Genomic DNA, 27639 nt, shown 5'->3' with positions numbered 1-27639 from the left:
GCCAGGCCCGCCCTGGGCAGACAGCCCACCATAGCCACCTCCATCTCTGCAATAATTTTGAATGGGTCGTTGGTTTGTTTTGGGTTGGGCCCACGCCTGAAGGGCTGGCCCACCCAACTTCATTTGTATAGCTGTAATCGTGGTTGGGTGGCGGGGTCATGGCCGCGCAACTCGTTTATTGTTATAATAACTGTTCCATGGGAGGGGGCCGGGGGTCGTGGCCCACCACTCCACCAAATTTATAATGTCTGGTTATGAGGGTTGGGGGTGGCGGGGTTGGTGGCCCCCACACCCTTTTTTTATATTTTTTTGTTATGATAACAAAATGGGCCATTTTTAAAATTTATGTTTTTAAGCTGAATGAGTCTTTTTTACTAGGCCACAATTTTGCCTGAAATCTGGCTGGAGTTGGCCAAATTTCGTCTACCAGAAAAGTGCAAATTCTGTCCTCGTTAAACTTGCCCAGTGACCAAAAGTCAACCCAACTTTGACTACCTCTATCTCCTTCATTTGGACTCAGATTGGAGTGTCATTCGCACCGTTAAAATCAGGGTGACGAGGACTTCGATTTGATGTCAAGTTCAATGCCTTTCTACCACTTTGAATTTTGAGCTTTTTCCATGCCACTATGTCTCGAGATCCTCCTAGATCAATCCTCCCCATTGAGGAGCTTTTGGACCGCCAAAAGATTTATCAGTCAATTGGCAAATGAGGGAATTGTTCAATCACTCTTTCTTTTTCCAGCCATTTTTCCTTGCTAGGGTGCATCCCCTTGAAACGAACTCAAAGGTATTCCACATCTCCCTGTCGTGAAGTCCTGGTTCTTCTGTCAAGGATGATGTCTTCAAGTAACTCATTGAGTTACTCTGGTGCAAGGTCATCAATTGTAGGAATTGTGCCCAGCTCCTCAATATCCATAATCAATGGTGGCTCATACAGCTTTAAGTTCTCCACATTCACTACAGAGTACATTTGCATATATATCGGAAAATCGAGATGAAAGGCATTGTTTCCAATATTCTCCAAGATGGTGAATGGACCATACCAAATTGGTCACAACTTCTTCCCTTCTCCCTTCATCTTGTCCTTGCTGATGTGGAACCACACTTTGTCACTCAGTTGAAATTGATGGTCGACTCGGTGTTTGTCATGTTGAGCCTTGTACTGGGCTTGACTTTTCTCCAACTCCTCCTATACTTCTTGGTGAATCAATTGGATCCGCTGAATGAACCACCGCGCTTTGTCCCTATCATCATGTCCACTGGAGTCATCTTCCCTTCCAAAGACCATATCAAAAGGGTCTTTTGGCAGGTAGCCAAAACATGTCTCAAATGGTGAACGATGCGCATATGAGTGCATTGCTCGATTGTAGGAATGTTGCACATATGGAAGATTCTCATCCCACAACTTAGGATGTTTCCCACAATAGCCTTGCAATAAGTGTACCACGGTGCAGTTGACAACCTCTGCCTGTCCATCAGTATGTCGATTAAATAACGTGCTTCTTTTCAACTTGGTGTCCATCATCTTCCACAAGCTGGTCCAAAACTCTTCGAGAAAGCAAGAGTCTTGATCTGACGCAATCGATGTGGGAAGCCCAAAATGGACCCAAACATGCTGAAAGAAAAGATAAGCAGTCTACTCTACAATGATCTGCTTTTTACAAGGCATTAAAATACACATCTTACTAAAACAGTGAACGACAACATACAAATAGTCGTGAATTTTTCTAGACAAAGGCAAATCTCCTACAAAATCCATCGACACACTTTCCCATGGACGATTAGGAATAGGGAGTGGTGTGTAGAGCCCGAGTTTTCTATTAGATGGCTTTGAAACAGAACACATCACACAACTCTTTACATAGCGAGTCACAATGTTCTTCATATGAGGCCAAAAACAAAATCTTTCTACATGACACAAAGTCTTTTCAATATCGAAATGATGAGACACAAGGGAGGTGTGGGCCTCTCGGATTACATGTACCCTTTCTCCTGTGGGTATGCATAATTTTCCAAGGTGATACAACAGTTTCCCCTGCAAGTGATAGTTGTCCACCTGTGAACCATGGGTTAGTTTTGCATAAATCTCCTTAAAGTCATCATTGTTAGCATATTGTTCAACATAAGTTCCAAAACATAATGAAGCATTATGCAAAGTAACATAAGCAGAAATAGGAGGGCGAGATAGCATATCGGCCACTTTGTTGCTAGTGCCCTTCCTATACTTTATTACCAGAAGAAACTGCTGATGAAAACCCATCCACTTGGAATGACAAGATTACTACAACTTGGTTTGTGACTGAAGATACTGCAAGGGCTGAGGATCCATATGGATGATGGTGTCCTTGACGATCGGGTAGTGTTTCCACTTTTTCACACTCTGGACCAAGGGATATAACTCCTTGTCATAAGTGGGATAGTTTATCACAGCCTGAGAGAACTTCTCTGAATGGTAACATATCGGCTTCTTTTGTTGCATCAGTAAAGCTCCCATGGCATATCTGCTGGCATTTGTTTCGATCTCAAACAGCTGTTGGAGATCTGGTAGAGCCAAGACCGGTGTTGTGTTGATCTTTTCTTTTAATGTTTCGAAGGACTTCTACTGCTATCCTCCCCATTGAAAGGCTTGCTTTACACTTGTCAATGCATGTAAAGGTGCTACAATAATAGAGAAATTGGCAATAAATCTTCTCCAATACTGTACTGCACCCAAAAGGTTGTGAATCTTGGTTACACTAGTAGGCTTAGGCCAATTTACAATTTCTCCTTTATAAGGATCAATTTTTAGCTGACCATGACCAACAATATGACCTAGGTAAACCAAAGAAGTTTTCCCAAACTCACACTTTGACAATTTTGCGTAGAGTTTTTCGTTTTTCAATACATCAAGCACTTTCTTCACATGGCATACATGTTCATTCCAACTTTTATTAAAGATAAGAATATCATCTAAATAGACAAGAACAAATTCATGAATGAAAGGCCTAAAGAGATCATTAATGACCCTCATGAAAGTGGCTGGAGCATTGCAAAGTTCGAATTGCGTCACCATCCATTCAAACAACCCCTGTTTGGTCTTGAAGGTAGTTTTCCACACATTCTGCTCTGCAATTCGAACCTGGTGATAACCATTACGCAAATCCAATTTGGTGAAATAGATAGCATTCTTTAATTGATCTAATAAGTCATCAATGCAGGGAAGAGGGTAATGATTTTTCACCTTGATTTTGTTTAGTGCTCGATAATCCACGCACATCCTCCTTGTGTCATCTTTCTTGGGAACTAAGACAATCGGTGCGCTGCATGGAGAAGTACTCAATCTGATGACCCCTTGGTTCAATAGTTCCTGCACCTACTTTTTGATCTCCGCCATCTCAATGGTCGACATCCTGTACATGCCAATATTCGGTAAAGGAGCGTCATGCTGAAAATGGATCTCATGTTGGATTTCCCTCTTTGGAGGTAATCCCTTTGGTTCTTGAAACATCTCATCACAGTTAGAAATTAGTTCACATAATTCCTTTTTATGCACATGATCACAATGCTGGAAAGCATCGGATAATTCTGCATCCTTCCCCTTACAACCATAAGCACGCAACCCTTACTGGAATTCACAAACCTCTTCATTTGTCCTGCACTTACAAGGCTGACATTGACTTTAGTTTGATGAGCCCCTACAATATATTCTACCCCATCTTTTGTGATTTGGTATTTGTTTTCGTGACAGAAGAAGATTTCATTTCTATCATATAGATATGGAGTCCCTAACACCATGCCATAGATATCCAATGGTATCACATCAATTTTTACCTCATCCACTAACTTAGAAGCGATCATAAATTTAACCTTACACTACTTAGTTACATTCAGTTTTGCTTTATCATGTATCCATCCAAGTGGGTAAGGTTTTGGATGTGGTTTGGTTTCCAAGCCTAGCTTCTTTACCCAGAACTCTGAAATTAAGTTTGCTTGGGATCCGATATCAAATAGAGTTTCTACTTTTGTATGATTTATGATAACTCTAATATGAAATAGCTCAATTCTCTTTCATTCATTAGGAAGAGACTCATCTATTGAACTAGTACCTTCATGTGATTCTGAATTAACATGAGGTGTAAGAGTACTTTTTGTTCCTGCTACTGTGATCAATGCTTCATCTCCCAAATCGGATCCAAGGTCTTGCTACAAAGTTGCCACTATCTTCTGCTTGCCTTTTCCTCCATACTTCTTTGGTATGCTTTCTGGATACTGTTTCCAACAATTATCATCGTCATGACCTACCTTTTTGTAGTGATTGCAATAAGGTCTTTCTCCTTCATATTTCTTGGTTGATGACATCCTCTTCTCCTTTCATTTCCCTTTCACCTTGGGTTTGCCATTTGGAGGCTTGAAAGGTGGTTTCTTGAAATGATCATCTCTTTCACTTTTTCCCCTGTTCTCAAGATGAATTTCCTTTACACTGGCAGAGTCAATAGTAGTTGGTTCAAACAATAATAATGAATGTCTAAGGTAACTATGTAATGATCCAATATACTTATTTACTACTTCAGGTGAGTCAAGTGCAACACCTAAATTAAGTGCCTATTTTATAAATTCCTCTATAAAGCTTTGAACATCCTGACCTCTTCCTTGCCTTAAGTATTGCCAATCCATTAAGGCCTTTTATTTATAACCCAAGGGATAGAATTGTTCCTTTAATGCAGAAATGAAATTAGGCCATGAGGAAATAAGATTACCCACACTCTTACTACTTCCCAATTTTCTCTCCCACCAAACGAGAGTGGTGCTACTCAGCCGAAGAGAGGCCAACTGAATCTTTGCCTCATCCCCTTCGATCTGCTAAAACCTGGAGTAGATTTCAATATGCCTAATCCATTCATTAATATTTTCTGCATTACTTTCACTGTTAAACATGGGAAGATCAAATTTGACATCTAATTAAAGAAAGGTTTCTTAGATGCATCCCTTGAATTTCTATGATCGTGGTGATGAGAGGAAGAAGAAGTTTCACTTTTGGAAGGAGAAGGAGGGGGTTCTTCTCCACCATTTCCATGCACTAAACCTTGTTCTTTTGGATTTCTCTCTTTTGCTTTGTCCAGCCTTAAAAGCAACTAACCTACATTCTCTGCCATTGTATAGAAGTTTTTGCAGAAATTGCTCTCCTCTTCATGATGAGCCTCTTCATCTGCCATGTTTCTGCTTCGATGTGCACGCCCCACCTTGGGATCGAAAGACTTTAGTTTCCCTTCACTTATTCAAAGCCTATTTCTTGTTAGCATACAAACATGCAATTCACATCTAAAAAAGACCTGCTCTGATACCACTTGATACAAAATTGTTTGCTTATAGATGTGTTAAAGAATTACATGCATAAATTGTAGCTTAACATAGAAAACTTAATGTGCACATGAGAGACGAGGAGAAACACATAAATCATGAAAGAAGACAACAAGATTTGATAAAGGATTTCATCTAACTTGGACTACATCTCTAGGCCTTGCTCGATCAATGGGGAGGCCTTCATTCATCAATTGGTATGAGAAAGAAGAGTACAAGCATTAGTTACAAAAAGGAGTTTTATACCTCCATACTAAAAAATGGCTGAAAAATGTAGAACTCCGATGGAGAAATGGACAACACCATTGTGTTCGTGGCATCGAGAAGTGCTGAAACCATATAAAATTTGTCAAATTTTAACAAAGTGAAAATTCGGCCCTCTTGCAAAATTCTGCCTCGAACTGCGTGCACTGCCTCCTCTGCCTGGGTGCACTGACAAACTGCATTTAAGTATAATATGGGTGGTGGATTTTTCAACAAAACTATTGTAGAGATGTTGGTGGAAGGTCCGGATAATATGGAGGAGGTAGGGCGGTCAAAGCCCGCCTCCTCCTTTTTACACAACAAAATCCTTTTTATAACTTTTACAAACGAAATTTAAAAAAAAAAAAAAATATTTAATGGTTTTGTCGGGCCCATGCCCAAGGGCTAGCCCACCGAAATCTATTTGTATAGTTGTAATCATCGTTGGGTGGCGGGGTCATGGCCGCGCACCCCGTTTATTGTTATAATAACTATTTCGTGGTAGGGGGTCGGGGGTCGTGGCCCCCCCCTCCACCAAATTTATAATGTGTGGTTATTAGGGTTGGGGGGTGGCCGGGTTGGTGGCCCCCACCCCCTTTTTTTTACATTTTTTTTGTTATGATAACAAAATGGGCCATTTTTAAAATTTATGTTTTTAAGCCAAATGAGTCTTTTTAAATAGGCCATAATTTCGCCTGGAATCTGGCCAGAGTTGGCTACATTTTGTCTGCCGAAAAAGTGCAAATTGTGTCCTTGTTAAACCTGCTGAGCCATAAAAATTCAACCCAACTTTGACTTCCTATACCTCCTTCATCCAGACTTGGATTGGAGTGTCATTCACACTGTTTGAATCAGGTCGATAAGAAATTCGATTTTATGTCAAGTTCATTGCCTTTCTGCCACTTTGAATTTTGAGATTTTTCCATTGCACTGTGTCTGGAGATCCTCCTGTATCATCAGGAAATTTCTATTAGGCTAGGCTTGATTTCCCCTGACATCTTCTCTTAAGAACAACATCGAGCCATTATAGAAGAAGTGTTTAGAAAAGACAAATTTTTAAAGATGTAGGAGGAAGAATGGCGTTAGAAAAAAAGATTAGCATGGATTAAAGGTGTGTATCATAACACCAAATTTTTCCATTGGACAACATCTAAAAGAAGACAAATTAAATCAATATTGGCTATTGAAGATGAGACATGGCATATTCTTTCTACACTTGAGGATATTAAAGAGGCAACTTTCCTTTTTCTCAAAAATCAATTCTAGGAAAGTCAGGTAGACTATATGGTTGAAAAATGGATTTTTCTAATAGATTATCCAACTGGGTCAGTGAGGAGGACCCATAATTGATGGATTCCCATATCACAGAAGAGGAGTTACACCAAACTGTCAAAGAGATGGCTAAGGACAAGAGCCCTCGGCCTGATGGTTGACCAAGAAATTTCCTTCTCCACTTATTTGACCTGATGGGGATGGATATGTGAAGATGGTGAAAGCAGTCAAAACAACTAGAGGTATTCGAAGTGCAACAAATTCAACCTTCCTAACTCTAATTCCTAATATTTCAAATCCTAAGTCTCTTTCATATTATAGGCCAATCTCTTTATGTAATTTTGTCTACAAAATGATGTCCAAACTCATTTCCAATCATGTCAAAAAGATCATTTCTCCTCATATTTCGTTGGAGTAGTTTGGTTTTTTGTCCAATAGGAGAATTTAGGACATTGTGACTATTTCTCAAGAATGTATCCACTCAATTAAATCGAGGAAGCATAAATACTGTATTATGAAAATTGACCTAAACTGAGCATATGACTGTGTTGACTAGGAATTTTCTCATAATTCTCTAGAAAATTGGTTTCATGTGTAGGCATGTTCAATGGATAGTGACATGTGCTTCGTAGGCTTCAATAACAGTTCTTATAAATGAGGATCCCACAAATTTCTTCAAAATCAGTAGAGGGCTGAGACAAGGATGTTCATTGTCTCCTCTTTTATTTATATTAATCATGGATGCTTTCAGTAGAGGACTAGAGGCTATGAAGGAATTAGGTGGAATTAAGGGATGCAGGATTTCTAGAAACAGTCAGTTATCACATCTATCATTTGTAGACGATATTTTTTATGCTGGAGAGGCCAAACTCGCTGAAGGGGAATCCTTTCATAAGACTTTTCAGAATATTCATAGGGGTTTTGGTCTCTACATAAACAACGAAAAATTTGAGCTTATTTCGGATGAGGGAGACTGGTTAGAGTTAAAAGGCCTATTGTTCTTATTTGGGGTGAGGATTTGATATTTATCTGAGGGATTAAAATATTTAATATTAGTCTCGAAATGAAACAATTATAAAATATCTAATTGGGATTGGCTCATTGTGAAATTTGAGAGGAATTTGTTCATTTGGGACCATAAATGGATATCAATGGGAGGCGGGTTAATCATGGTTTGAGAATTTTTCAAGGAATCCATGTGTTCTGGATGAAAATTTTGCAAATTACACATGCTTTCATAAAAAATATTGAGTCTATTGTATAAATTTTCTATGGTTTGGATCTGGTCCCCATAAAACGATCCCGCTTGCTGGACTAAATCTCATTTCTAGACATGTAGACAAAGGTGGTTCAGGAATCCAGAACATCAAAAGCTTTAATCATATAATCCTGACAACCAACCTATGGTGAATATTTGGGAAAGAGGTATCTGGAAATCCATCATGATCACCAAGTACATTACCTAGGGTGATTTGGAGGTGTGGATATTAGCAGGAACACCATCGAAATCATGCATTTCTTCCATCTCGAGTAGTCTACGGACTGTGATTCCATGGTTATGGAGCAATCTGCACTGTGTCATTGCAGATTGGTAGAAAATTAAAGTGGGATTAGACACCATCAAAGGCATTTTTGGAAGTCATCTTCTATCATCCCCATTAATCAACTTCCTCACCCTATGGAGGCTAAACCATTTTCCCAGTATTGGGAGGGGACAACTATTGCAACATTCCTCCATTTTGTGGCCACATGCATGCGATATTGGGATTCCGGCATTTATGGTGGCTGAATGGGAAATATAAAAAGGCAATCTCTATTAGTCTAGCATCTCTTTGTCCACCAAGCTAGATAGACGTGTGGTGCGAAAAATTATTTGAAGGCTGCATTCCAGATTTGGAAGCATATGAACACATTATATCATCTTCACTATCCTTCCCCTTTGTTGATCTTACTGATTGTGTATGGAGCTGGGAGGTTCCACTTAAGATCTTTTGTTTTACATGGTTAAACCTCCACAACCATATTCTCCCTTGGAACTCCCCTTTGAAGAAAGGTTTTATCGGCCCTGGTAGATGGTTTCTTTGTAAGTTAGTGGTGGAGCATTGTTTCCATCTATTCATCATCTACCCATTTTCCCAAGATATTTGGAAGCTGGTGATTTCTCTCTTTGGATTGCAGTTTGAAGCAGACCATACTTCTGTGTTAACTTGCATAAGTTATTGGGAATGGAAAAGTTAGACTTATACAGTAGTTCCACTATATTTATTTTGCGCTATTTGGCAAGCTCGAAATGCATACATCTTTGAAGGATTCCCCCATGATTCATTTTTTATTTCCCTTGATATTATGTCATATTTCATGCAGGTAGGGAAATGGTCCCCTAAGGTTTCTTCTCAATCTGCTTTTTTTTGTTGATTTAGCTAATACCTTTCTTATTTGTTTCTTTTATGGGTCCTCTACTAATGGGCATTGTGGTGTGGAGTCTCTCTCCATATTGACTCTCTTCTATCCTTTCACTTCAGATGGTTTGGGGGTCTAGGAAACAACTGTAGGCTTGAGACGTTGGCATTATGTGGAGCATTACAGGTGGCTCATTGGCTTAGCATTGATAGTATTTTTATAGCCAGGGACTCCCTTTCCATGATCCATTGGATACAAGACCATTTTCTTTTTCAAGTTCCATCCCTTCTCAACTGGATGCAATGCATTTTAGACCTTAAGGATGTCCTCTCAGAGGTTTCATTTCAACATATTTATAGAGATTAGAATGTCAAATGTGATGCCATCTCCAAGTATGCTCTCTCTCTTTTTCTCGGTTATATGTTTTTTGAAAAGATATTTGATGGATCCATTCAAAGTGAGGGCCTATTTATTAATTTATGATCTCACTCTATTTTTGCTTGGGCCTTCATATTTCCTTTCATGGGGAGGTTCATGATTTCTACCTTAGTCAGGGATCTTCATCCATATCACTTTTTGTTTCCCTTGATGATTTATGTGCTCAACATATATTTGTTTCTTTTTTATGTGCTGGAGATTTTTTTGTTCCATTTTATCAGTCTTCAAACAAGGGTTTTTCTTTGTTCCTTCAATTGATGAATGACTATAATTTTCTATAGTAAAAAGTGTTCATGATATACAAATATCTAAAACATTTCACTTTTAATGAAAAGTTTTCGGTTTTTTCTTCTTGAATATATTTATATATGGTGGGAAGAATTTGGTGATATAGAGAGTTTAAGAAAAAATACTCTTTGTTTATGCTTCAAAATCTCTGGAAAATCACTATCAAATTTATGATTAGATAGAAAAATAATTTATTACATTTTTCCAAGGTTTAACTCAACCACGCTTCTAGTGAATATTCCAACACTCCTAATGTTTCAAGCTTTGAGTTGTTCTAAAATTGGGATCAAACCCCAAAATTAAAGAAGTTCATGATCATCACCATGAAATTTCAATTTGCAGGATTCTGACGTAGGTGGTTATGAGAAGTGATTATGGAGCAATTCCAACTATGAAATTCCATTTTGGTGGATTCCAACATTGGCAGAAAAAAAAGGTGTTCCAAGTATAATTTATCACCTTTATTAACTTAAAGGAAATGAGAATTCAAAACACCCTTCATTCAGAGAATATTTTTACAGAGTTTAGAAGTCCACAATCTTGTCACCAACAAATTATAATTTAAATATCATATAAACAAATTGAATCAATCTTTATTGTCCCAATTTTGATATAATTCATTGGCAATACTATAATTTTTAAAACTGTAATATGAATACATATTATTAATATGTATATAATTGAATTTTTGAATCAAGAACTAGATTTCATATTTTGGGATGAAGGTTTTCCTCTCGAGATAGATAAGTTTGTGTCTCATATTTGAGTCTAGTTTCGTGAATAGGGCCAGAAGGTGCATGATTCCAAGCCCGAAAGGAACCTCGTGAGTGACATAAATCTATTATACCTTACTAGTTTTTTTTGATGGGGCAGCGCAACATAATCGGTGTGGATGTGTGGAGTTTTTTTTATTGAACTCAAATCAAGAGCTTAATGTTTACTAGAGGGTAGGGAATGGAACCCACACTTGTGTAGAGGTTGTTGCACTTGGTGATTAATGTTATTTGAAAAGAGGATGAACATGGAAAACATCAATATCCTAGGTGAAAAAATAGTTATAGTTTCATCTAATGGTAAGGAAAATATATGTGTTTCAAATCTATCGAATTGGATGGACCGTATTGCAAGGATGAAGGTATTTCTCCAGTATCTCTGTCAAACACATTTTTGGAGAGTTAAAATTTGTTGCAGAATTGATGCAGAAGCATCCGACTAGGGAGGCGATAGCTAGAAAAGTTGTTTTGATTAAGTTCACTTTTAGTTGGTTTTATTTTTATTTTTAAATGAAGGCTGTTACAGCTAATGCTTTTATTTATAAACTGAACAGTAGTTAGAATAGTATTTGTTTAAAATAAGTTAGAAATGGAACTGAATGAAACTGGAAAATAACTATAATGTAACTGAGGGTGGTTCCTCAACAGTATGAGTCTACCAGCAAGCATAAATAGGCAACCCAGAATCAAAAGTGGGGTTGCTGCCATCTAGATGAAAAAAAAAGGAAAGAAAGAATAACGCTGAACAATTATTTTTTTTATGAATTTAAAGAAAGCTTACATGTATTCACTATTTCAAAAGAAACAAGTATAAATCACTCTGCATAGCAATTAAACAACAAATTGTGTGGTTAACATTCAAACTGTGCACTGAGATTGAAAGGATAAAATACAATAGAGCCAAACCATCTAGGTACATTACCAAATACGTACTATTTGATTTAAATTAGAAATTTACAGTATATATATATATATTCATTAGGTCCACAAAAGTACAGCACAGAACTTCCATATTCCACACACGCCTCTAGACACAAAGCCCTTAGAAAAATAACCAATAGTCCTTCATACAAATGAGATAGGACGAGGAGGGTTTTCACAACCCAAATAGACCAAAGCAGTACATAGATGAAACAACAGACACGACAACCAACAACAAAAGGCTGAAACACATTTCCAGAATATAAAATAAAATCGACAGGATGGGCTCGTTGCACAGGCGGCAACCAAGTATCGACAGACCAACAAAGTGAAACCCCAAGGGTTAAACAACTATAGCCCGAAACCAAAATGCAACCGTAGAGCACAGTGATGGAAGGACCCTACCCAATTTAAGCACATCAGACCTAAATATTCAAGGATGAGACCACGACATTTCATCCCTAAGAGCCAACCCCTTGCAGCCACAGCAGAAAGGAGAGGGATACCTACATAGTGACAACAAGATTGTCAGAGAGGAAGCATAGCTATATAGCACACAACAACACTAGAGGAAAAACAAGGAACTTGACCCACGACAAATACCTAAAGGGGAGGCCGGACTCCACAACCAAGCCACCAGTTGAAACCCCAACTTGAGTGCAACCAATAGTCGAAGTGCCATGATACCACAACGTACTCACCAGGAGCAAGGTCGTTAATGAAAACTATAGGAAGGTGAAACGATGGAATCGAAATAGGGTTTTTACCTGTAAAATAAGCAGCCAAGCCATCGACAAGAGTAACAGGAAGAGGGTCTATGAAATGTGACCAAAAACCCAGTTAGAAAATATCACCTGCAATTTGTAAAAGAATTGTTCACAGATAGTCTAAATAAGGCATACCCAGAATGAAAAACCAAACCTGAGACCTCCATGGAAAACCAAGTGTACAACAGCCACCAGGTCCAATGAAAATCATTCATATAACTAGCAAAAGATAGAGGATCAGAACCAGAGAAGAACCAAGAGGATAGCGGGCAACAGAGACCCATATTCTTCAAAAGCCAAACCAGACGAGCCACAAAGGAATGGAAGTGTAACTCAAATGAACAACAATGCAAATGAGCCTAGGTCGAGCCATACCATAGGCTTCCTGCTCACACAAAGTGAGACCAAACTCGGGTTGGATGTGCATTGAAGGTGCCATAAACCCTCACCAAACCTCAGTGTGTGACAGCGTGGGAAGGACCAAGGACAGGCAAGCTGCCACATAACCGTCTCAGGATTGCCATCAAATTTTGGTATCAAAGCCAAGTTATTTTCTCAAAAGAAAAAAAATGGAAGTAGGAAGAAGAGGTCAAGGTAGAGCTATCAGGAGAGTAGCTGATGAAGGGTTGTGAGAAGAAATCGGGATCCTAAGTGCTCGATTGGTAGTAGTGGAAGCAGGGAGGTGTAGGAATCCAAAAGGTGGTGATGACAGTGAAGAAGAAGTTGCAGCCACGACAGATGGGTCAGACGAAGAGGGAATAGAGAAAATTCTTGAGATCAGTTTTGTTGGCAAGTACTAAGCTGAAGCCAGAGCTTTCGAATTATGATGGCAGTTTATCTATGGAGGTATTGTTGGAATGAATTAGTGAGCTGGATAAATATTTCGAGTGTGAAGAAATCAGTGAATATAAGAAGGTCAGGTTTGCAGCCACAAAACTGAAGGGACATGCAACACTGTGGTGGGACAGTGTGTAGGCAGAAAGGAGGAGGTCAAATAAACCATTGATCAAAAGTGAAACAGGATGATTGCCAAGATGAAGAGTAAGTTTCTACCCAAATATTATTAGATTTCTCTGTATATATAGGTGTAGAACCTAAAGTAAAGAGCAATGACTGTGAAGGAGTATATGGAAGAATTCTACAGAGTGAACCTGTGAGTGGTTTATGTTGAAGATACCCCTGAAAATACAACAAGGTTTGTGAATGGGTTATGGATGGAGATACTAGATGAGATTAGTATTCTTTCCCCCAAGTCCATAGAGGAAGCCTATCAAAGTGTTTGAAGGCCGAAGAAAATATCGCCAGAAAGCAGAACGCCAGAAGAGGACGTGGATCTGGCGGAGGAAGAGGACAATCTTTTGGCAAAGGTAGAACTTTCAACAGCAATGAAGAGGGCAGCACTTCAAAAACTACAGGACCAACTAGAAAAGAAGGTAACACTAGAGGAGGAAGGCCTTGCCAATGAGGAAGAGGTAATGGCAGAGGCAGAGGAAATGCCTATCAGTGTTACAAGTGTCAAAAGTGAGGACACAGGTCTTTTGAATGTCCTGAAAGTGATCAAGCAGGGCAAAGAGGAGCATATGTTGCTCAACCGAAAGAAGCAAATGCACCACCACAAGAAGTGGAGAACATTCCTAAAATGAGAGAAGCCTTAGTGTTAAGCAAGGTATTGTTGAAACTGGCTAAAGAGTTAGCTGACCAAACACAATAGAAAGCACTGTTCTGAACTGTGTGTAAATCACATGGGAAATGCTGCAAATTGATTATTGATAGCAGGAGCACTGACAACGTGGTAGCCACTGAAATGGTAGAAAAACTGGGTTTAAAAAGATTAAAGCACCCAACACCATACAGGGTGTCTTCGTTACAAGAAGGACACCAACTGCTGGTTGATGAGCAGTGCGAAAGGGAGTTTCACATTGGTAGGTATAAGGATAAAGTAACTTGTGATATCATGCCAATGGATGTGTGCCATATATTGTTGGGAAGACCATGGCAGTATGACAGGAAGGTTGTCCACGATGGGAAGACAAACTGTTACAAGTTTGCTAAGGACGGGATAAAGCATACATTAGTAACCATGAAAGAGGAGGATACAACAGAAAACGGTGGAACAAAAGCATTACTGTTAGGAGGAAAAGAGTTTCTACAACATTGGAGATGATGAGGTAGAATATGCAATTTTGCGAAGGCCAAGAGTGGTGTTAATCCATACTGAGATTACTGACTTACCTGAGGAGATACAGGATATGCTGCAGGAGTTTAGTGACATTGTTATGAAACCAACTCAAGAAAAATATAGAAAAGATAGATCAACACCTTACAATTCAGCCTCTTCGAGGGGGCAACCTCCTTTACATTACATAAATGAGCAATTCTTGGATGATTCAAATGAAAAAACCTCATTTCTATATATAGGAGTATAAAGAGTCACAATATAACCCAGCCGACCTAACAATAATAATATAAAGCCACCAAAATAACAATAGAGGGATTCTATGGGGCACAGTAATAAAAATATGGGGACAATAGGGGCACAACAATATTAATAAGGGATACAACTACAATAGTAATGGGGTAATCACTAGTATTATAGGGACCTATCATGCCCCTCTCCTTCAAAAAAAGTGTTGTCCTCAACGCTTGAGTAGTTTTGGATGCTTCTATATAAAATTCTCATCCTCCCATGTGGAATATTCAGCGGATAAGTTCTTCCACTTGATGAGATACTTCGAGATTGATCAATTTCGTAGTTGTTGAGTTCTTGTTTTTGTGACTGCTTCCGGTTCGAATATAATTTTTCCTTCCTCATCAAGTTCTGGAAATATTGTTTGAAATGGGAGCTTGTCACCTATAACCTTCTTTAAACATGAAGCATGGAAAACTGGGTGCACTCGAGATGCTGCAGGAATCTCCAATTTGTATGCCATAGTACCAATCTTTTGCAACACCTTGTACAGACCATAATACTTTGGTGATAATTTATTATCCTTCCTAGCTTGCTTGAGGGACATTTGTTTATATGGTTGTAGCCGTAGGAATACCCAATCGCCTACATCAAAACTTATTTTGCTGCGATGTTGATCTGCCTGTTGTTTCATTCTATTCTATGCCAACACGAGGTTATCCTTTAAGAGTTGGAGGACTTGTTGTTGATGTTCAATGTGATGTTCCACTGCTTGAACCTTAGAATTTTCTCTTAAATATGACGTGATGGATGGTGGCTGATATCCATAAAGTGCCATAAATGGGGTCATTTTTTTTGCTGTATGGAAGGAAGTGTTATACCACCATTCAGCCAGAGGCAACCATTTGACCCATTGTGTCTGTTTATCAGATAAAAAGCAACGAAGATATCCTTCCAAACATTTGTTTACTATCTCAGTTTGCCCATCAGATTGAGGATGATAAGATGAGCTATGAGCTAACTGAGTACCAAGAAGAGAAAATAATTCTTTCCAAAAATTTCCAGTGAAAATGGGATCTCTATCACTTACAATAATCTTTGAGCTTCCATGTAGCTTTTGAATTGTTTCCATAAATGCAGTAGAAACTGTACTGGCTTTCAATGGATGTGATAGTGCACAAAAGTGTGCATACTTGGTAAGTCTGTCAACTACCACCATGATGACACTCTTTCCCTCAGACTTGGGTAAGCCTATGATAAAATCCATTGAAACCTCCTCCCAATGTTGGCTTGGAATGGATAAAGGTTGTAATAGACCAGTGGTCTTAATTGTTTCAACTTTATTTTGTTGGCAAACCAAACATTCCTCCACAAACTTTTGAATATCTGATTTAAGGCCATCCCAAAAAAATTCCTTCTTAACCCTGTGGTAAGTTTTTAAAAATCCTGAGTGCCCTCCTAAGGGAGAAGTGTGAAATTCCATAAGAATCTTTTGTTTGAGTTGCAAATTCTTACAGAGGTATAAGCGATCTTTGTACCATAACGAATCATTTTGCCAGCTAAATGTATCAGATGTACTGGAATCTTGTTGTAACTTTCGAATAAGTGCCCACATTTCTTCATCATTCTTCCACTCCTCCCTTGCTTCATTTATCCAATCTGGTTGGATAATAGAAATGGCGCACAAAAACACTTCCACATCCTCATCTTTTCTTGAGAGTGCATTTGCCACCACATTTTTCTTCCCTTTTTTGTAGATGATTTCAAAGTCATAACCCAACATCTTTGTGACCCACTTTTGTTGCTCTTCAGAGGATAATCTTTGTTCTAAAAAGTATTTAAGGCTATAATGATTAGTTTTTACCTTGAAGTGTCTTCCCATTAGGTAGGGTCGCCATTTCTTAAGTGCATGTAGTATTGCCAACATTTCCTTCTCATAAATAGCTTTGTGTAAAAAATTTCCCTTGATTGGAAAGCTTTCAAAAGAAATGGGCCTTTCATCTTGCATTAAAACAGCACCAATTCCATTTCCTGAAGCATCACATTCCACAATAAAGGTTTTTGTGAAGTCTGGTGTAGCTAAGACCGGTGCTTGGCACATTGCCTCTTTAAGATGTTCAAAGGCCTTTGTTGCTTCTGGAGTCCATGAAAATGCATCTTTCTTCAATAATGTTGTTAGAGGTGCTGCTATTCTCCCATAATTCTTAAAAAACTTGCGATAATACCCTGTCAACCCGAGAAATCCTCACAGATGTTTTATGGATGTGGGGATTTTCCATTCCTTAATGGCTTTAATTTTGCTAGGGTCTACCTTAACTCCTTCATGAGATACAATATGACCCAGATATTCCACCTCTTGTACTCCAAAGAAACATTTGGATCTTTTTGCATATAATTTTTTCTCCTCCAATAGTTGTAGCACCATGTCAACATGTTCAACATGATCCTTCCAAGACTTACTGTAGATTAGTATATCATCAAAAATACTAACAAAAATTTTCTAAGGAAGGGTTTGAAAATGGAATTCATCAAACCTTGAAATGTAGAAGGTGCATTGGTAAGGCCAAAAGGCATGACCAAAAATTCATAATGACCCTCATGAGTTCTAAATGTTGTTTTTGGAATGTCTTCAATCTTCATTCTGATTTGATGATATCCTGAACGAAGATCCAACTTGGTGAAGTAAATTAATCCATGCAATTCATCCAATCATTCATCAATGACAGGAATGGGAAACTTATCTTTAATAGTGAGCTTGTTGAGCTCCCTATAATCCGGACCAGGGAAAATTTTAAGAACCCCCCCTAAATTTATAAATATAATAAATGGGCGAATCTCCATGGTATATAGGAAAAATGGAAGGCGATTTTATCAATAATATAATATGTATATATAATTTTTTGGCGAATCTCTCACCAGGCATGGCGAATATTTTACTCAATTATAAAATCTTGTAAGATCTTGGCAAGTCTTTCACTAAATAATAAAACTTTGTATGGATCTAAGACGATAGAATTTCCCCTTTAAATAGTCTATGCTCACATGAATACCATGGTATTACCATGGGTCAATACCATGGGTTATCATAAACCTGGAGCTTAAAAATTACTATTAGTAATTTATAAAAATTAATAAAATTAATAGTTGATTTTTATTTTATTTTTTATTTTAACCAACCTAAAATGTTTAACCTACATTAAATTACAACATCCATTTTTACTCTTGACCAAGAATACCATGGGTCAATACCATGTGCCATTTTGGTGAATACCATGGGTCAATACCATGTGCCATTTTTATTTTTATTAATTCTAATATTAGGGTTAATAATGGTTTTTTGCATGGTATTAAACACAATCTAGTCCATGGTATTTGTCCCATAGTATTTTGCCCATAGGTTTCACCTAAATATAACCCATTTTTTGAGTGTTCGTAAATATAAGGTGACTTATGGAGTAAATAAAAAAATGTTTTATTTGTTTACCATACCTCTTGTTTATTTATATTTTTATTAATTTACCATACCTCTGTTACAAATATGGTATTTGGCCCATAGGATTCACTTAAATAAAACCTCTTTCTTGAGCCTACGAGGGTTATGGACTAAATATAAAAAGAGGTTTTATTTATTTACCATACGTCTAGTTTATTTATAATTTTATTTATTTACCATACCTTTTGAGTAAGTATAAAAAGACGTTTTATTTATTTACCATACCTCCACTTTACTTATATTTTTATTTGTTTACACCAAGTGACTTATGGAGTAAATATAAAAAATGTTTTATTTATTTACCATACCTCTCATTTATTTATATTTTTATTAATTTACCATACCTCTTTTATAAATATGGTATTTGGCCCATAGGATTCACTTAAATAAAACCTATTCTTGAAAATGGGCGAATGGATTCACTTAAGTAAAACCTATTCTTGAAAATGGGCGAATGGAAGGTTGTAACTCCTAATTTCAAGGGCTAAATTTACCTTTTTTACCCTCTCCCTTAAAATAAGGTGGGCTATTTGAGGTGATTTGTAAAAATGTACTATGATACAAAATATTCGCCCACTAAAAATTTAAAACCCCTTAATTTCGCCAAAGGGCGAACATTCGCCCCTAAAATTATCCTTGATCCGGACACATCCGCCATGATCCATCCTTCTCGTGCACCAATACTACTAGAGCAGAGAAAGAACTTTGACTAGGTTGAATTATACCAGCCTCTAGCATTTCTGCAACCATACGTTCAATTTCACTTTTTTGGGCATAGGGATATCGGTACATCCTGATGTTTGGAGGAAAACTTCTTGGAATCAGATGAATAGCATGATCATGATCACGAATAGGTGGTAGACCTTTGGGAGTCTCAAATACCTTGGAATGATTGTCCAAGACTTTTTGGAGATCTGGAGAAATAGATGATTCCGATGTGGAAACATCTAGCGAACATAATTGTGCAATTACACCTCTTTGTTCCTTTTTTAGAAGCTTTGTCATACCATTAGAACTGATTATCTTTCCTGGTTTCCCTACAATACCCCTTAATTCAACTTCCTTTCCTTCCGCAAAAAAATTCATGAAGAGTTCTTGAAAATTAAAAGCTATTGTACCCAAGGATTGTAGCCATTAGACTCCTAGTACAACATCAACACCTCCCATTGGAATGGAAAGCATTGGGCTAGTCAATACATATTCTTCCATGGATAGCTTGATATTATGGCACTTTCCAGAGCAATTTATCGTTCCTCCATTTGCAATCATCACTTGACACTCTGGTGCTGGATATAGGAAGCAATTCAATTCCTTTGCTACCTTACAATGAATAAAATTGTGGGTACTTCCTGAATCAATCAACACTATTACCTTTTTCTTCTTGATTTTTCCTTCTATCTTGATGGTTTGAGGAGTGGTAATTCCAGCCAATGCATTACAAGATATGGTTGGATTCATTTCTTCTTTATCTAGCCTTTGTTCCTGGAGTATATCCTCTTCCTTTGACCTTTCTTACTCGTTTTCTTCTTCCTCTTCACAATTTATGTAGAATAATTTCTTCTCAGTACACTTATGAACTTTAGTGTATTTTCTATCTGTTGTGGCCACCAACAACCCCCCTCATTACTTAGTATTAGCAATAACACTAGGTAAGTGGGGACCCTTAGTAAAAAATTCAAAAAATTCAATTAAAACTCATGTATTATACTCCTTAAGAAAATATCGCATTGCGCGAAGAAGATAAGACATTTCCTTGTGAGTAGAATGACAAACCATGAGAGTGCGACGCGAAATCCATCGCATCGCATACATTAAGAAACGATCACAAACGAAAACTTTAAGAAATCACCGATGGCCGATATGCGACATTGCATATCGCAACATCACAAAAAACAACACATAACTATTTAACAAATTGTAAAATCTGCAACCTTGCGATAACGCGATGTTGCGATCGGCGATCTTGCGATTGCGCGAAACAACAATCTGCGATTCTACGATAAACGTGATCGATTAACCCTGCGATAACACATCTTGATAAAAATGCGATAACGCGATAACGCGATGATGTGATGCTGCGATGCGAATCGTAGAGATCGTCCATCGCAGATTTTCCCCGGCTCAACATTCAAGAAAAATTGAATACGCGCATTAATGAAAATTAATCAATGTACGCCAAGTGTTAATGAAAGACAGTTTTTTGTTTTTTTCGAAGAGTTATTTCACGTCAAGTGGAATGTTTTGGTACATCCGTAGAGCTTAGAGCTTTCTTGTCAATTTTTAATATCATTACTCTCTCCTTATGTGTGAACTGCAGGAATGAAAAACAGAAACAATATGAAGCAATGTGCAGGGAGCAATTAAGGAAAGAGGATAAAGCTCCAATGCTCAGAAGCAGAGAAGAAATTCCCTCATGAACGGATACCGCATGCAACAGAGCCGCAAATTCCAGAGCGCTACTGAGCTATCCATTACAGATCTATCAGTCAGAGCCATGGTTCAATGAGTAGTTGAACAATGCTGATATCAACAGGCGATTAAACGCTCAAGGTTAGAAGCTCGCAAAAGCAGTATGTTTGCAAAATTTTAAAGCTTATACCCGGTGAAGGAAAGGCGCTAAAGGTGAAAAACGCACCAGAAAGGCCCGGATCAAAGAACGGAGGCAGTTTTCGATGCGCGATTAGCGCCTAGCGCTAATTGTGCATCGCTGAGAAAATTGCTCAAAAAGCAAAGTCCCTAATTTCTCAGTCATTCATAAGCCCGAAAGCACAAGAAAGCAAAGGCAGAGGCAATTTGAGGGTTAACCAAGTGGAATTTGGGTTATTACTAAACATACACAGTAAATCCACATAGCCAGAGATGATCCTCAAGTATATCTGATATTTTGCTGGAAACAATGGTGCCAACGCTTGCCATTTCTGTTTGCTTAGCTCAACCAAAAGCGAAAGACAGTCAGCCAACTCTACCCAGGAAAATATTGAATGCTCGCAACATTAAGGAGCAAATGCAGAAATAGTTAGATATTAGATTTAATTTTTAGAAATAATTTTGCTTAGAAAAAGGGCAGTCATTTAAACCGTATCCTGAATATTTGCAATTAAGTTATTTAGTTAGTAGTATTTAAACCCTTCTCATGCATTTAGAGAAGGGTCCATAAATTTATCAAAAACTTGTCCTCAGAACATGCAATTTTGCACCCTCGGAGGAGGTTTTGGTGAATGAATGGATCAAGATTTGTTGATGTATGCATTTGATATCTGCTACTGATGTTTCACTTCTGTACTCTTAGTAGATGTTAGAGCAAGGAGAAATAAATCATTATTGCTTGAAGCTTATGAGTAGGACCAGTCATAAATGGTACTTTTATCTCTTGACCATTTCTGCTTATATGTTAAAGTGATATACAATTTTTAGTTATTTATATGTTATTGCATGAATGCTTGAGTTACCATTTGGCACTATTTTACGGTGGTAGCTATTTATTTATGTTTAATGTATGAATGGCTTATTATGCGATATGCTGTTCACAACTGTTTTGCCTAACTTTTTATGTGAAATAGTTCATCTTAATTGATTTCATTTCTTATAATCGTTGAATGATCTTTATTACCAGCTGTTATTTGAAATCTCTTTAGATCACATAATAGAAGAGTTACATCCCGGGTTAGCATAGATTAGATGTGCTGTTTTTATTAGATTACAATAGTATAGAATTAGATTAAAATTTGAATTAGAATAGCTTAGATAGTTACTGTTAGATCAGCAACATCCAATTCTACACACACACACCCATAGATTGGGAAACTGGTCCCATTATCCCCAGTCAGACCCGCTATACCAAACAGATAAGGAGCTGCCAACCAAGGTCCGGACCGGGCGGGTATCCCCCTTGTTGTCGACCTGATATTCGAGGCTTCAACACTATCACAACTATAACAAAGCCCTTTTTCTCTTTTTTCTTCCAATTGTTGTGGTGTCAACCTTATAGGTTGTGGAAGGCTAGGGGTAACAACACTTCCATCTTTATAGCTGTGACTGGTATGCTTCCTGGTTGCCATAATTTTACTTTCCATTTTTCTTGCTAACTTGAATGTCTTCTCTAATGAATCAGGTTCCCAAAGGCAAACATCATGTTGGATATTATCCTTTAAAGTTGCTATGAACACATCAATCCTATGCTCCTCTGGAATATTTTTTACCCTTATGTTCAATTTTTGGAACTCCTCAATGTTCTCCATTATTGAACCTTTTCGTTTGAGACTTATCAATTGGCTAAAAAAAGTGTTGCCTTTTGTATCCTCATAATGTGCTGTCAATTCTTCCGTAAAAATTGCCCAAGTGATAATTTGTTTATGAGAGCAAAGCCATTGATACCATACAAACTGATTTGGTTCCAAATAGAAAGTTGCAATATGTACCTTTTGTGTGTTTTGCACATTATTCAGATCGAAAAATTGCTCCATCTATAATATCCATGTTACAGGATCCTTGCCATCAAACTTCCTCATATCGATTTTTAGAATATGGTGGGTCTTCGATCCAACATCAGAGTCTATGGAATCATGATTAACATTTCTTCTGTTCTCATCATGAGTTTCCTTTACTACCCTTTCACCATTAGTGACCATTTATTGTAGCAACTTATTCATATTTATCTTCAATTCTTCCATGTCTATCTTCAAATCGTCCATCTTAGCTTCCACGTCATTCATATTAGCTTCTATGCCTTTCTTTAAACAATCCATCTTAACCTCTACGCCTTTCTTTAAACCATCCATCTTAGCTTCTACACCTTTCTTTAAACCATCTATCTTAGCTTCTACATCTTTCTTTAAACCATCCACGTTAGATTCTGTTCCTTTTTGTGCAAGTGACAGTTGTTGCACTTGGTCTTGTAATTTTGATATATCATGTTGCATTTCTTCCTCTTCTTCATGAGTCATGCTAGAGCTTTTGGGTTGCCTACTAGGTGTTTGCATTTTCTTTCCCTGGGGCATCAATGACCAATAATAATGCTTTACTATGCCCTTTGAATTCCTTCAAACTAATTTTTCAAACCAAGCTTATGCAAAAATTTAAAAAAACTACACACCTTTTTTCACTTTCTAGGAACCTGATATTGAATTCGATGTATCTCTGTAATTTCGGATCATCTAGTTCTGAAATTGCGACCCGCCGTAGCCCTTTGTGTCCTCTTTCCAATGCCACCAATCTGATCCAAATTGGATTCTCCAAGAAAGAGTTATGCACAATCTCCCACAGTGACCTAATTATATACTAGTTCAGTAGAGCGAACTTGTAAGACGTGCCACGAGTCACTGTTTCGACTTTTGGCTCTGAAAAATATATACAAGAAACTACATTCCATCCTATTTTTGTACCTTCTTACAAAATTTCAATCCAATGCTCTGAAAGAAATTTATGACGATTTTCCCCAAGTCGCCTGTTTGGAATGTAATTCAGGAGTCTGCAAAAAGACCAACTTCCTCAGATCATATCTCCGAAAATATAGCGTGAAAAGTTCTAAATTTTAGATCCGATATTCACTACGATTTCTTCTCAAATGGTTTTTTTTTATCTTCTGAAATGTTGAAGAAAAAAATTTATAGCGAAAATGCCACGATGACCTGTTTGGAGCAGCAAAACCCTAGAATCCAAAGCTCTGATACCAAATGTTATGAAACCAGCTCAAGAAAAAGATAGAAAAGATAGATCAACGCCTTAGAATTCAGCCTCTTCGAGGGGGAAACCTCCTTTACATTACATAAATGAGAAATTCTTGGATGATTCAAATGAAAAAACCTCATTTCTATATATAGGAGTCTAAGGAGTCACAATATAACCCAGCCGACCTAACAATAATAATATAAAGCCACAAAAATAACAATAGAGGGATTCTATGGGGCACAGTAATAAAAATATGGGGACAATAGGGGCACAACAATATTAATAAGGGATACAACTACAATAGTAATAGGGTAATCACTAGTATTATAGGGACCTATCAGACATTGTGGTGGATGATCTACCAGATAAATTGCCACCAAAAGGGAGTATCAGTCACCATATTGATTACATTCCGGGGGCTAGTTTACCAATTTTTTATTTTTTTTTGCTCAGTACAAATGGCATGACCAACCATTCATACAAGCCTTCATTGGTCTTGAAAGTTGTCTTCCATTTTTCCCCTTCACGAATCCGAATCTAGTGATATCCGCTTCTCAAATCAATCTTCGAAAAATATGCCGCTCCACTCAAACAGTCCATCATGTCATCCATCTACAGTAAAGGAAACCTGTACCTAATAGTGATCTTGTTAATTGCTCAAGAATCAGTACACATCCGCCATTCACCTCCTTTCTTGGGAGATAACACAGTTGGGACTGCACAAGGACTTAAACTCTCCCAAATTAGCCCTTTATCCAACAGCTCCTGTACCTGCTTCCTGATCTCTTCATTGTCCTTTGGACTCATCTCGTAAGCAGCTTTGTTTGGTAAACTACACCTTGGAATGAAATCAATATGGTGACTAATACTCTTTGGTGGAAATTTTTCTGGTAGATCATCCACCACAATGTCACTAAACTCCTCCAGCATATCCCGTATCTCCTCAGGTAAGTCAGTAATCTCAGTATGGATTTACACCACTCTTGGCCTTCGCACAATTGCATATTTTACCTCATCATCTCCATTTTTTTGTAGAAACTCTTTTCTCCTAATAGTAATGCTTTTGTTCCACCATTTTTTGTCGTGTCCTCCTCTTTCATGGGTACTAGCGTATGCTTTATCCCATCCTTAGAAAACTTGTAATAGTTTGTCTTCCCATTGTGGACAACTTTCCTATCATACTGCCATGGTCTGCCCAGCAGTATATGGCACACATCCATCGACATGATATGACAAGTTACTTTATCATTATACCTACCAATGTGAAACTCCACTTCGCACTGCTCATCAACCAGCAATTGGTGTCCTTTTTGTAACCAAGACACCCTATATAGTTGTTGTGTGCTATATAGCTATGCTTCCTATCTAACAACCTTCTTGTCATTGTGCATGTATCACTCTCCTCTTTGCTGTGGCTAGAAGGGGTTGGCTCTCAGGGATGAAACGTTGTGGTCTTGTCCTTGAAGATTTGGGTCCGATGTGCTTAAATCGGGTAGGGTCCTTCCTTGATTGCACTCTACAGTTGCATTTTGGTTTCGGGCTATAGTTGTTTAACCCTTGGGGTTTCAGTTTGTTGGTCTATCGATACTTGGTTGCCTCCTGTGCAACGAGCCCATCTTGTCGATTTTGTTTTCTATTCTAGGAATGTGTTTCAACATTCTGTTGTTGGTTGTCGTGTCTGTTGTTTCATCAGTGTACTACTTTGGTCTATCTGGGTTGTGAAAACCCTCCTAGGCTTATCTCGTTTGCATAAAGGACTATTGGTTATTTTTTTGAGGACTCCGTGTCTTCGGGCCTGTGTCGAATGTGGAAGTTTTGTCCTGTACTTCCGTGGACCTGATGAATATATATATATATATATATATATATATATATATATATATATATATATATATATATATATATATATATATATATATATATATATATATATATATACTATAAATTTCTAATTTAAATCAAATAGTATGTATTTGGTAATGTAACTAGATGGTTTGGCTCTGTCGTATTTGATCCCTTCAGTCTTGGTGCACATTTTGAATGTTAATCACACAATTTGTTGTTTAATTTCTGTGCAAAATAATTTATAATTGTTGCTTCTAAAACAGTGAATACCTGCAAGCTTTCTTTAAATTCATAAAAAAGAATGTGTGGCAAGACTTACGTGGTAGGTAGACCATCCTTGGTCCTTCCTGCACTGGCACACATCGATGTTTGGTGAGAGTTTATGGCGCCTTCAATGCGCATCCGGCCCGAGGTTGGTCTCATTTTTTGTGAGCATGGCGTCTATGGTATGGCTCGACCTAGGCTCATTTGCATTGTTGTTCGTTTGAGTTATGCTTTTGTTCCTTTGTGCAAAGGACAATGAAGAGATCAAGAAGTAGGTACAGGAGTTGTTGGATAAAGGGTTGATTCAGGAGAGTTTAAGTCATTGTGCGGTCCCAACTGTTTTAGCTCCCAGGAAAGCAGGTGAATGGTGGATGTGTACTAATTCTCGAGAAATTAGCAAGATCACTATTAGGTACAGGTTTCCTTTACTGCTGATGGACAACATGGTGGACTGCTTGAGTGGAGCGACATATTTTTCGAAGATTGATTTGAAAAGTGGATATCACCAGATTCAGATTCGTGAAGGGGACGAATGGAAGACAGATTTCAAGACCAATGAAGGCCTATATGAATGGTTTCTCATGTCATTTGTACTGAGCAATGCACCCAACACAATCATGCACTTGATGAACGAGATGCTGAAGGAATACATTGGAAAGTCTGTGATGGTATATCTAGATGATATCCTTATTTTCAGTAAGACAAAGGAAGAACATTTCGGACATGTCAAGTATGTCCTGGAAATGTTGTAGCAAAACAAATTGCTGTTAAATTTGAAGAAGTGTACTTTTTTTAAGAAAGAATTAATTTATTTAGGATTTTTCATTTCGGAAAATGAATTAAAGATGGATCCGGAAAAGGTTGCAGCCATAGTTAGCTGGCCATCCCCCAGGAGTTTGTTTGGAGTGCAGAGTTTTCATGGGTTGGCGAGTTTTTATCAAAAATTTATAAAATATTTCAGTGGGATTTGTGCACCCATGGTGATTTATAAAAGAAGATCACCGAAAGTCCAATTTTGAGGTTGCCAGATTTCAACAAACTTTTTCAAGTTTGTTGTGATGCCAGTGGGATAGCCATTGGAGTAGTACTCATCCAAGAGGACAAGCCAGTGGCCTATTTTAGCGAGAAGTTGAATGAGTAGGCAGACGTATACGTCTTATGACAAAGAATTTTATGTAGTGGTCCAAGCACTGAAACATTGGAGACATTAATTGATGGTAAATGAATTTTTTTTGTTTTCATACAATTCTGTATTACAGTATGTTATGCAACAACACAAGCTGAACCATAAACATGCGAAGTGGGTGGAGTACCTCCAGAGTTTTACATTTGTATTGAAACACATCAACGATTAAGCCAACACAGTGGTAGATTCGTTAAGCAGGAAAAATTTGATTTTACACGAAAGCGGAGTGTAGGTGTTAGGATTTGAGAATCTTAAGGATCTGTATGAAACAGATGTAGAATTTAAGGAAGCATACGAAGCTTGCCAAAATCCGCTATTGAGAGAAAATAGTTCATG

Source organism: Pinus tabuliformis, chromosome 8, assembly GCF_031772625.1.
Source record: "Pinus tabuliformis cultivar Carrire ecotype Pingquan chromosome 8, CPIR1, whole genome shotgun sequence".
NCBI classification, from domain to species: Eukaryota; Viridiplantae; Streptophyta; class Pinopsida; order Pinales; family Pinaceae; genus Pinus; species Pinus tabuliformis.
This window is presented reverse-complemented; position numbering follows the sequence as displayed.